Source organism: Drosophila arizonae, chromosome 2 (genome assembly GCF_054131065.1).
Source record: "Drosophila arizonae isolate 15081-1271.41 chromosome 2, UAZ_ARI_1.0, whole genome shotgun sequence".
Taxonomy (NCBI): Eukaryota; Metazoa; Arthropoda; class Insecta; order Diptera; family Drosophilidae; genus Drosophila; species Drosophila arizonae.
In genome coordinates this window covers 25,937,901-25,950,927 of record NC_142922.1, presented here as the reverse complement: position 1 = coordinate 25,950,927, position 13,027 = coordinate 25,937,901, and the positions used below count along the sequence as shown (strand labels likewise).

The following is a 13,027-nucleotide window of genomic DNA, read 5'->3' as shown; positions in this document are numbered from 1 at the left end:
GAACAGGACTAATATATATATATATATATATTTTTTTTTTTTTTTTTAAATTACATAATATATATATATTTTTTTTACCTACACCTAAATGACTTTTATTTTTGTTAGGCTGTTTATCTTAAATATTACTAGCTGGCCCGGCAAACGTTGCATTGCCCTCTAAATTATTTCTAGGTAAAAAATTGTTGAAAGCTATGTTGTTCAGGCTGGGATACACTGATAAATTTATTAATCGGATTTTCATTCAAGCACCTTGTTGTAAACGACATTCTTCGTTTTTTGGTCGGGTGCAAGAACAAATAATGCGGATCGTTTGCCAACACGTGAGCATGCCACGTACAATTGACCATGAGAAAAACACGCATTTTCTAGATTGAGGCCACAAATAGTCAAAGATTGGCCCTGTGACTTGTTGATCGTCATGGCGAAGGCAAGACGAAGCGGGAATTGAATTCGTTTAAATTCAAAGGGCATATCTGTTGAGCTCATCGGAATCCTAGGAATAAGAACTTCCTCATCTTTAAATTTTCCTTTGAGTATCGACGCGTGAATCACATTGCTCATCAGTTTTCTTATCACCAAACGCGTTCCATTGCACAGTTTTGGTTGGTTTAAATTTCTAAGCATGCAAATCATGGAGAATTGCTCTTTTCATAGCTGTGTTCATTTCTTGACGCCGGTCAAGTTGTTCTTCCATATTCCCCATGAAGTATATTTGCAAGAATTTTTGCTGTGCATCTTCAATAGGTTGCAATGATCCAATGCGATGGCAAATCTGGCCTTGAATCTTTAAATTCAAAGCCATAGTTATAGTTATATTTACAAACACTATTTACAGAAATCTAACAAACTACATTATTCAAAATTTTTTTTTGGCAGTCATAGAAAATAAAATTTTTAACGTAAATTACCTTAAATATCCGTCTCCAATATTTTCCGCCCCAAATTATGTCATTTGGAAACAGGCATTGTATTTTTGAGTGTTCGCTAGAAAATGTCGTGATTCTAGTGTTTCGCCATAAAGCAGGGAACGCAATGGCTATGGTGACCGCTAATGGCAATGTCACTTTACCACTAAGGCAGCACAAACCGGGCGTTTCACCAGCAAACTTCAATGCGCCACAATGCTAGCAAACAACGTCCATTGGACCAATGCAAACTAAACGATTCAAGCTGTAATCAATGGTGCAATCATATCGAAACGCTGCTCGATTCAAATCAATCCTTGAACCATTTCTTATTGCCATTTCACGGGCTGCCTCTCTTTGAGAAGCACGAATTAAGGCCCTTCTTCCCTGGGTACTAACGCGGAGCCTTTCTCGGGCGATTTCTCGCTCTTCGTCAGATAATTGACTCACGCTATTCCGTTGCCTAATTGCATTATGGGTCCGCCGGGAAAGATTAGATCTTCTAGGACGCGGCATTTTTATTAATAGTAATACTGCCCTCGCACAAAACCATATAAAACAATCGAGAAATATAAATATAAATAATTTACACAAATTTATGTTTGAGACAAACAAATACCTGAACTTTCGAGATATTTAGCTTTTGTAAAAGTCCAAAAATACAATTTTTAATAATTAATTTTTTTTTTTTTAATTTCGAATTTTGAATTTTGAATTTTTTATTTATTTTTGATTGTTAGGTTTTAATCTTTTGATTTTTTTTTTAATTTTTGTAGATTTTTGATTTGAAATATTTATAAAGTTTAAAAGTCCGAAAATATAAAAAGCCAAAAATACACTTTTTAATAATTACCTTTTTTTTTTTAATTTCGAATTTTTAATTTTTTATTTATTTTTTGAACAGTCAGGTTTTAATCTTTTGATTTTTTGCAGATTTTTGATTTGAAATATTTTTCCTTTTGATTTGAAAATTTTTTTTTTTTTTTTTTTTTTTTTTTTTTTTTTTTTTTTTTTTTTTTTTGAATAGTCAGGTCTGCTCGAGGTCAGGAGACCGTAGACTGACTGACTACATTTGTTTATTTACTTCTACACTATTGTCAAAACTGTCACTGTTACCAAGCCTACTGGGTATAAAAAAAATTTGAACATTTGGGGAAAAAACCGCGTTTTTCAAGTATTCGGCAAATTTTTTCAGTATTTTTAAGACCCTATACTAAACTCGTTGCGGAGACAAATCCAACAAATCAAAAACCATGAAAATTGGTTCAGCCCAAATCAAGTTATAAGCAGTCTTCACTTTTACACAACTTTCTTTTATATATATAGATTGTATAGCAATATGCCAAGCAGTGTGTTTTGAAAGCAGATTCTAACCAAGCTGTGCATCGATGTGGAGCAATACCATAATTCAAGCAGTGATTTACTCATTTGCAAAGTAAATTGTTATATGGCAGGGCACAAGCAAGCAGCTAACATCAACACAGAAACACAGAAAGCAGTTTTTTTGTTAACTCTGGTACACTCTTACTTTTGGTACATTCAGATCATTCGCAGATAATACCTCTTAATTTGTAGAGTTGTGGAGCGTACATCTAATATACATATATAAATAAAAAATGACACTATATTACAAATTTTAACCTCACATTCAACAAAAACAATAAAATAACAACGATGAAAAACAAAAGAAAAAGTAAACCTATACGTAAATGTAATGTAATTATTTATGCTGTACTTTTTGCTAAGCTAAGGTTAGTGCATTTTTACCTCGCCTCTTGACATATTTTTTTAAAATCGAAAATCATATCATAATTATGATATAGCTTCGTATATACCTTCATCTGATGAGGGATTGGAATTATAATTATTGTTTTTTTTTTTTTTTTTCAATATTTATGTCGGTAACTATTCTTATCCCGTACCCAAGTATTACTCACTCAAAGCCTTCGTGATTATATTCAATATAAATTCTATTTTATATTTCGATCTTGAAGAGAACAGTTCCTGCATATAAAAAGTCGATTTCAAAGCTTTATTTTATTTTATATAATACAACGGCGAAATAAAAAAGTTCTTTTGTGTTATATTTACACTCAGCCTTATTATAGCCGAGATAGCAGGCGATATTCCAGGCTGTGATTACTTTGACACCGTCGATCTAACGAATAGCGTTCAACTCGCAAACGGATCCTTTCAATATAGAGACATTATAATTCCAAAAGAAAATACTGGAATATTCTACGATAAAATATTACTTGATGGAATAAAAGAAGTTGATGACTATATCCGTGGTTGTGCCTGCCATATAAAACCATGCCTAATCTTTTGTTGTGACCACCAAACACCTTTGGGACCACCGGTCACGGTAGTCAAATGTCAACGGTCAAGTGGTGCGGAAGTATATCCTCAAAGACTATGTAGTTCAGCCAGTCTATGATTACCCATGTGAAGAATTCAAAGAGAGTGATGCGGAAAACCAATGGTCTTTATTCAAGGTCTGCTTAAGATGGATTCCTATTTAAATTATAGTATTTATAATTCACGAAATCACAAAGCTAATTAGTTTTTAGCAATGTCTGCCTTCCTGTCCGTCCGTCGCTTTATCGCTATAGGAGCCAAATATTTAGTATATAGACTCGAGGCTAGAGATGGCTACCCTCATCTGCCAAAATGTTTCTCCTACGTTCAGTGGGGGATTTGAAAATCGGAAATTTCAATGTCGGTTTCTATTATTTAAAGTGATAAATAATTGAAATGTAGAGTATACATATATTCGACAACTAACTTGGTTGACAATCCAAGAATATATATTCGCCCATCCGAGGAATGGCAACTCGGGTAAAAATTTATCTTCTAGAGATTTACAGTTGTAAACTCCAAAAACTTCATTCGTTTTCTCGTAACATTCTTACGTGTTTATAGAATGATATGCTATACGTCCATGGAGACAACAATAGCTTCGATAAGAGGCAGTACTGCCTGTTTCCGTAGAAAGATAACAATGCGGCCAACTATAAACTCGCTGTCAAGTTAATTCCTCAACCCGAAACAATATACAGATCAAAGCGTAAGATATCGATTTGAACTGAAAGTCTATAAAAAAGAATATGATCTGGACTTCAAATTTTATTTAATTTTAGTTTCGCCAACCCAAGCGTCGAGGTCCCTTTCTGTGTTCTGCATGGTCCTGACTATTGCGGTACTTCTATATGTCAAGAAATATAAGACGATGTACAACCGATGTTTCATTTGTTACCTCAGCTGCTCAACCATAAAGATTTTCTTGGCGTTTGTTGAATCGATTATAAATGTCCCCTATGACTTCACTCATAAATCTTGCCTTGCATTTAGTAATTTCACAAATTTCGCTTACTTCGGATATAGATTCATTGATGTCCCTTAAATACTAGCTTACGTGCACTATTTTTTCGTTATGGCCACCTTCCTTTGACTCATCATGATCAACTTGACACTATGGAACAGCTATAAACATCCCAGAATTACAAAGAGACCCAGTTTCATGAAATATAGTATCATCGTTTGGAGCATTGATGCTATATTACTTACTGTTTTCATCGTGGCTGATCGATACTTATCTGAAGATGTTCCTAGACATGTAAAACCTGAAGTGATCAAATATGTTTGTTTGGTGAAAAAATATTAACATTTAAAATATATCAGCTATCTTAACTGCAACTTTTTTTTAGCTACTGATATGAGCCTAATGATCTATTTCAATTCTCTCACATTGGTTGCCATTCTAATAAATAAAGGACTTTTCGTTGCAACTGCAAGAATAATATATTTAGAAAACAAGTATAATCAACACAATGGGAACATTTCCAATAGTAGGAAAACTGTGGAAAATCATGCTAAGTAAGTAAAAAACTATAATTGTTTGGTATTGCTTCGACTTATTTAGACCTCGTACCGAGCTCTCAAGGCGTCTTTATATTTGTTATAACAGTCGAAAGGAAAAAGATGATTAAAGCTATCTATAATCAGTATTTATTGTCATTTGCACATATTCCTTATACTAATCCATTCAATTTTGTATAATCAATCTAGAATGGAGTTCACAAGAATGAAACCTACTCAACTTTCCTACATCTCTACAACAAATGCGGATTCTTAAAACTATTTATTTAACTATTAACCATATATGAATCATGAAACATTCGATTTATAAATAAGATAATTATATATGTATATTTAATATTCCTGCGACGATTTCATGAAAAGAAACTATAATTGGATCTTTGCAACAACACCACCAATGCCCGGGTAGCTCAGTCGGTAGAGCATTGGACTTTTAATCCAAGGGTCCAGGGTTCAAGTCCCTGCTCGGGCGATCTTATTTTACTTAGATTTTTTTAAATTAATATAAAATTATATTTTATTTAATTTTTAAAAAATATTTTTATTATAAATATATATATTATTTTCCATTAATTTAATAAGCAAACCAAAGCAACTACTCACGTTCAGTGTTAAGAGGGAAACTTTTAATTTTTGCGTTTAAAGCAGTTCAGTACTGGTATACACATGTTTTAAAACAGTGCTATTCAAACAATACAGCCACATGTCACTGGAAATTATATATCCGTTTTTGTACATTTAAGATATATTATTATTTTTAAGCTGAATCACAAATCTCATTATTATTCAACCCACGCAAACCATCGAACTCTTAACAAAATAGCCTCAGTTAGAAAGTAGTTTTTGATGAAAGCAGTTGTTTGGTAAAGCAGTGCAGTTCAGTTCAGTGAGCAACGTGACATAAAATGCCTTTCTAGAAACGAAACTTTCGACTGGAAGGTTGGCATCTTCTGTAATCACGCTTCTGTGAGGTCTGATTGTGGGATGGCCTGAGGCTGGGGATCACTGTGTAGTGGGCCAGCCATGTTGACGGAACGTCCGCACTAAGCTTGCCATCAATATGGGTGCCGAGGAGGAGTCCACGGCATTCAGGTTGGCTAAGGAGGGATGAACCGGGCCAGGGGTGAAAACCAGCAGCCAAGAGTTCCCGTGGTAGGCAGTAGTGGGATAGCGTACCGGAGTGGTCTGCCATTACCAGCCTTGCCAATTGTTGGACCACAATCTTTTTGCTACGGAATATATTGGACCATTCAATCTTTTTATGGCTATACTTAGAGCGTTGGAATCTTTCGTTATCTACTGTAGAAAAAACTATTCGATTAACATTATAACATATATATTTGTACGCGTACACATTTCGGCTCTATTATTTATTTGTACACAATTTCATTTATAGTATCAAAGGTTATGATAGAACAACCCATTTAAGTTGTATACTTTCACTAATACTTTTCGTAGATTTAGAACGGCCGCATATAATGCTAGCCAATTCAATTGGCATCGCGTATATAAAACACTTGTCCATTACAGGAACTGTAAATGTCCACAGAAATATTATGAGAAGTCCAATAGCTATGGGTCCAATCATCTTAAGAGCCTATGTTGCGATTTTGACACATTGACGGAGCGTAGACAACTAAATAGCTCATCTCGACAAATAACTATTGCTTACGTATAGATTACATGATAATCCTACAGATAAGGAAGACCTCTCCTTCTCTCTCTCTATCTCAATATTATAAAACTCACCAGTTTCTGAAATGATTTCTGAGTAAATATATTTTATATATACATATATATATTATATATATATATATATATATATATATATATATATATATATATATATATATATATATATATATATATATATATATATACATATATATATATATATATATATATATATATATATATATATATATATATATATATATATATATATATATATATATATATATATATATATATATATATATATATTGTATATAGCTGCCTATTGCTTTGTCGTATATACATATGTACATATGTTATACCCTGTACCCAGTACCCTTTGAAAATGGGAAATTTGGGAAATTAATTTCGTTAAATGTATGTAACAGGCAGAAGGAGATATATAAAATTTTGCGACTCTAGCTAGCTTTAAAGATATTGGAGATAATATTAAATAGCTTATTTTGGATATTATTTTAAAGGATAAAAAAATAACGGGAAGAGTTATCGATTTTTTGAAGATAAACTTTAAAAATTAAAAAAAAAAAAAAAAAAAACAAGTAAGAACGTTGCAGTCGGGCGTTACCGACCGCGGAATACTCATTCACATCCCATCAACAATTTAGTAGTTAAGTTTCGATCTAATACTGTAGAATATAAGGGTTTTTCCGATTTGCCACGCCCCAACTGGGCGTAGACACCTCATTTTTGGTCAGTTTTTAGAAAGAGATAACGTTACCCTAACTGCAAAGTTTGAATGCTTACCCTAAAAAAATGTGAAAATTACAGGGTATTTTTCGATATGCCACGCCCCTAAAGAGGCGTAAAAATTATTTTTAGGGAATCGATAGAGGAGGCTACCAGTAACTCAACTATCCAAATTTGAAGCTTCTAGCTATTATACTTTAGGAGATATAAACTTTTGCGGTTTGCCACGCCCCCTGTGGGCGGACATATATCCGACAAAACTTTTTGGTCTTGGGTGATCAGTCCGAGTATATATACAAAATTTGAGGTCTCTGCCATCAATAGTGTCCAAAATATAGGAGAATTTAAAAAATCACTATATCTTCAGGTCCGATTTGCCACGCCCCCAACGGGCGTAGACTTATAATCTATCTTCAGACTTTATAGAATCATACCATTAGCTGACGTGCAAAATTTCAGCATTCTAGGTTTACAACTTTAGGAGATACAGTTTTATCCGATTTGCCACGCCCCCAAAGGGCGTAGATATATCCGCCATAGCTCGTGATCTTGGGTGGTCAACGCGGACCTACATACCAAGTTTCAGCTTTCTAGCTCTTCAACAAACATGATTTCTGGTATATCGGAAAATGCATTTTCCGATTTGCCACGCGGATCGGGAAAATTTTAACACTTTATAAATCGGAGATATACACGAGTATGTGTTCCAAATTTCAAGTCTCTAGCTTCAATAGCGCCGAAATAGATTCCGTTCATACGGACAGACGGACAGACGGACGGACAGCAAGACGGACATTGCACAAAACGAATATACTGATTCACTTTCGTGAATGAGTATAAAAAAAAAAAAAACCTAAAAAACTAAAAAAAGTCTCTAGCTTTTATATCTTCTTAAATCGACACGGACACGGACGGACAGACAGACGAACAGGGCTAAATCAACTCAGCTCGTCGCCCTGAACAAGAATATATATACTTTGTGGGGTCTGCCACACCTCCTTCTGCCTGTATTTTATATTTTAACAAAACCATTATACCCTGATTTCCATCTTTAATTTAGAATCATCATTTTATATAAATTTAGCAAAAGCGTTTTTCAAATACTGAAGACTTGTGTTTTAGCAAAGACATATACTATATTAATGTTCTTATCAAATTTATTGATCTGCAGCCGCATGCTTATACGTGCGTACGTATGGGAGAATAGTTTCACGAAGGACTCACGGAATGTTGTAGTCGGGCACTTATAATTGTTTTTTATGTACATATATGTATAACGAACTATTTTTAACCCATAGCCAGATATTACTCACTTAAAACTTCGTGGTTTTACATATTATAAATTCTTATTTCTATTTTCCATAATCGTACAATTAAACTCTCAGTTTATATTTTGATCTCGTGTAGAACAGTTGCAGCATTTAAAAAATCGATTCAAAGTTTGGTTATTTTATATAATACAACGGCGAAATGAAAAAGTTCTTTTGTGTTATATTTACACTCAGCCTCATTATAGCTGAGATAGCAGGCAATATTCCAGGCTGTGATTACTTTGACTCCGCCGATCTAACCAATAGCGTTCAACTCGCAAACTGATCCTTTCAATATAGAGACATTATAATTCCAAAAGAAAAAACTGTAATATTCAAAGATAAAATATTCCTTGATGGAATAAAGGAAGTTGATGACTATATCCGAGGCTGTGTCTGTCATATAAAACCGCGCCTAATTTTTTGTTGTGATCCCCCAAAAACACATTTGTTTTTCGACTTTTGAATATAACTCTTCTCAACGGTCAGGTGGTGCAGAAGGATATACTCAAAGATTATGTTGTGCAAGTAGCCTATAAAAACCCGTGTGGAGCATTCAGCGAGAGTGATACGAAAATTGGTAGATTTTATTTGAGGTTTGCTGGGAGTATTTATAAATTATATTCGTTCACGAAGAAAATATGAAAATTATTGACTGAATATATTGTGATACTCTCTTTTTATAGAATGATGTGCTATACTTCCCCGGAAATAACATGAGTTTCACAAAACAGCAATATTGCTTGTTCCCGTTCAAGAAAGACTACAAGAATAGGGAATACAGCATCGGGGCCAAAGTTCTGCCCTTACCCGAACGAGTAAATATATTAACCCTTTATATGGCACCACGTCCGATTTTGATGCGGTTTGTTTTATTAGATAGAAAACTGAAAATAAACAAGTAAGAACGTTGCAGTCGGGCGTTACCGACTGCGGAATACTCATTCACATCCCATCAACAATTTAGTAGTTAAGTTTCGTTCTAATACTGTAGAATATACAGGTTTTTCCGATTTGCCACGCCCCAACTGGGCGTAGACACCTCATTTTTGGTCAGTTTTTAGAAAGAGATAACGTTACCCTAACTGCAAAATTTGAATGCTTACCCTAAAAAAATGTGAAAATTACAGGGTATTTTTCGATATGCCACGCCCCTAAAGAGGCGTAAAAATTATTTTTAGGGAATCGATAGAGGAGGCTACCAGTAACTCAACTATCCAAATTTGAAGCTTCTAGCTATTATACTTTAGGAGATATAAACTTTTGCGGTTTGCCACGCCCCCTGTGGGCGGACATATATCCGACAAAACTTTTTGGTCTTGGGTGATCAGTCCGAGTATATATACAAAATTTGAGGTCTCTGCCATCAATAGTGTCCAAAATATAGGAGAATTTAAAAAATCACTATATCTTCAGGTCCGATTTGCCACGCCCCCAACGGGCGTAGACTTATAATTTATCTTCAGACTTTATAGAATCATACCATTAGCTGACGTGCAAAATTTCAGCATTCTAGGTTTACAACTTTAGGAGATACAGTTTTATCCGATTTGCCACGCCCCCAAAGGGCGTAGATATATCCGCCATAGCTCGTGATCTTGGGTGGTCAACGCGGACCTACATACCAAGTTTCAGCTTTCTAGCTCTTCAACAAACATGATTTCTGGTATATCGGAAAATGCATTTTCCGATTTGCCACGCCCCTAGTAGGCGGATCGGGAAAATTTTAACACTTTATAAATCGGAGATATACACGAGTATGTGTTCCAAATTTCAAGTCTCTAGCTTCAATAGCGCCGAAATAGATTGCGTTCATACGGACAGACGGACAGACGGACAGACGGACGGACAGCAAGACGGACATTGCACAAAACCAATATACTGATTCACTTTCGTGAATGAGTATAAAAATACACTTTTTTTTCGTTTTTCAAAATTTTGATTCAGTACGATTTTATAAAGGAAAAAGGATTTTTTGCAGATATGCAACAGATGTGCTTAAGGGGAAAAAAAATTACTGATAGTTCTCTGGGTATTTAGAAGAACGTAATATTTAATTTGGATATTCTTAAACTATTTAACATTTATTATATTTATTTAATGACTATACGACTATTTATCTTAATAATATATTTATTAAACTTTAATTTAAGTGGAAATTTTTAAAACAATTGTTTCTCTTGTTGAAACATAAGGCCACTTCACATTTCCCACACATTACTTGCGAGAATCCCGTACACTTTGGGTACTTGCACCTTATTCGTTTTTCCCCCACAAATTCATCCTGCCGTACCATTCGATTTGGCACGCGTTGCGTAGGACCTCTTTGTTTTTTTTGCTGCAATTCGTTCTCGAGCATAGACCTTCTATTTCCCATTATTGGTTGGTATCAATTTTTGTTAGCACCTCTGCAATATTTATCCGAAACTCGGAAGATCCTAAGAGTTTAGGGCTTGATGCATTCGCCTTATGAACGCGTTTGTAAAAAAGCCAAGCATTACTCACTGTCAATCGAGTAGATGGTCAAAAATACGAACCTGCCAGCGTCTACTTCTTAGTAAAATTTTATATCTTCCAATAGTGCTGTCGATCAGATCAACACCTCCCATATAGCTATTGTATTGTGCTACTGCAAAGGGTCGGTCAATCTCGACGTATTCCTTTTTGGCTTTGTTGAATCGACGTGCTTTGTCCTCTGGTAGTATTCCAGCATAGTTGGATGCCAATGATACGACTTTATTATCCAACCATGAGGTTACTGATATGTCAACTCCGTCAAAATCAGCTACATATTCTACAGACGTACCCCTTGGATGCTTCTTCAAATAATATTATCAATTGTTTTGTTATTTGGAATTATGTTTCTTCGAATAGTACCCAAAGCTAAAATTCCTTCATCCGCTAAGTATTTCAAAAGGGGCAATGAATTGAAAAAATTGTCTAAATAAATTCGAAAGTTCTGATGCCTGGGCACTTCTCTGACCATTCTAACAACACAGTTTGATGCCGCACCTAGATCTGGTTCGTTAGGTGAATGTACAAATTGGTTTCAATTGAAATATGCTCAAAAAGGTGGTTTGGAAATAGATATGAAAAGAATTGTATGGGCTCCGAAAGCTCCATTACTTCAGGAGGCAAGGCAGTACTCGCGAGCAGCCGCAGTTGACACTCATTCGATAATAAGTTGCGTTGTCTCCATAGCAAAATCTTTTTTGGTTGTTCTTGGGCGAACTAGTGCTATTTGAAGCAATGGTTACATCAACGTCAGCACGTTCATCTTGCTCATCAATGTCCTCATCCGTACCATCCAATTCTTCTTTGTCTGGCTCGAAATCACTTTCTTCATTGGCAGAAAAATCGAATTCGTCCTCGCTCTCCAAACTATTAAAAAATCTTGCGATTTGGGAAGGTGTCAATCCCCTTGCGGACATTTTTCCTAAGTAACAAATACTGTCTACAAAAATATAAATATGTGTAGGTCGGCCTCAAAGAAGAACATAAAACACATAAGACAATCCAAAATAAATTGATAGCAACACATAATGACACAAAACAACAAAAGAAGTATATAGTGACATATAAAACATATGCACAATAAATGGTATGTTGCATAAATGCAACAAAATTGAGAGTGCAAAAAAGAAGTCCTAATAGTACTTTGTTGCATATCTGCAACATACCGATATTCATGAGTTACTCACAATACACAACAACAAACCCAAAAACTTGATTACAAACGCATTATTAATATAGTTACCTTATTTAAAAAGTTGTTGTTCACAAATAAAAAATTTTTGTTATTAGAAAAATTTGCAAATATAAAATTGATTTGGACACCATATACACAATTCACTAAATTGGAGGGAAATTTTAATATTTGTATGGCAAGACATGTGGAAAAGTGCAACCAGCTACAAAAATAAAAAAAAACACATATTTCTGACTTACAAAAAAATTTGCCATACCACTTTCTTGATACCCATTGCGAAATAACTCAATTTAAACGGTATGTTGCAGATATGCAACAAGGCCGTATAAAGGGTTAACATGTAAGATATCGAATGGAAGTGATAGCATATCAAAAGCATGTGAAAAATAAATTATATATGTATATTATATACATATATACAATTTTATTTGACTGTAGTTTCGGCAGACCAAGCATTAAGAGCTCTTTCCGTGTTCTGCCTGGTTTTCTTGGCGTTTATCGAATCGGTTCTCAAAATCCCCGATGACTTCACCTTTAAATCGTGAATTGCACTTGGTAATGTCACAAATTTCATTAGCTTTGCATATTGACACATTGATATTACCTTAAATATTAGCCTACGTACACTATTTTTTGTTATGGCCACCTTCCTTTGGCTCATCATGATCAACTTGACACTATGGAAGAACTTTAAGAATCTTGGAATTGGGGAGGAATCCATATTCATGAAATATAGTATCATCGTTTGGAGCATAGCTGCTATATAACTTACTGTTTTCGTGGGGGCTGATCGATACTTG

The 13,027-nt window shown here is 34.5% G+C and overlaps 1 long non-coding RNA gene and 2 other non-coding genes across 3 annotated transcripts; 2 read left to right on the top strand and 1 right to left on the bottom strand.

Annotated features, from left to right (window-relative positions):
- Positions 1-197: 197 nt before the first annotated feature.
- Positions 198-2,269, bottom strand: LOC149270632 (uncharacterized). Its single transcript, XR_016269046.1, has 3 exons — positions 1,528-2,269; positions 912-1,441; positions 198-787 (listed from the first exon to the last, which is right to left on the bottom strand). It is a non-coding gene; the product is annotated as an uncharacterized LOC149270632 (long non-coding RNA).
- A 2,917-nt stretch (positions 2,270-5,186) lies between these two features.
- On the top strand, positions 5,187-5,259 carry TRNAK-UUU (transfer RNA lysine (anticodon UUU)). Its single transcript has one exon. It is a non-coding gene; the product is annotated as a tRNA-Lys (tRNA).
- A 459-nt stretch (positions 5,260-5,718) lies between these two features.
- Positions 5,719-6,013, top strand: LOC149270631 (signal recognition particle RNA). The gene has a single exon (XR_016268807.1).
- Positions 6,014-13,027: the final 7,014 nt, after the last annotated feature.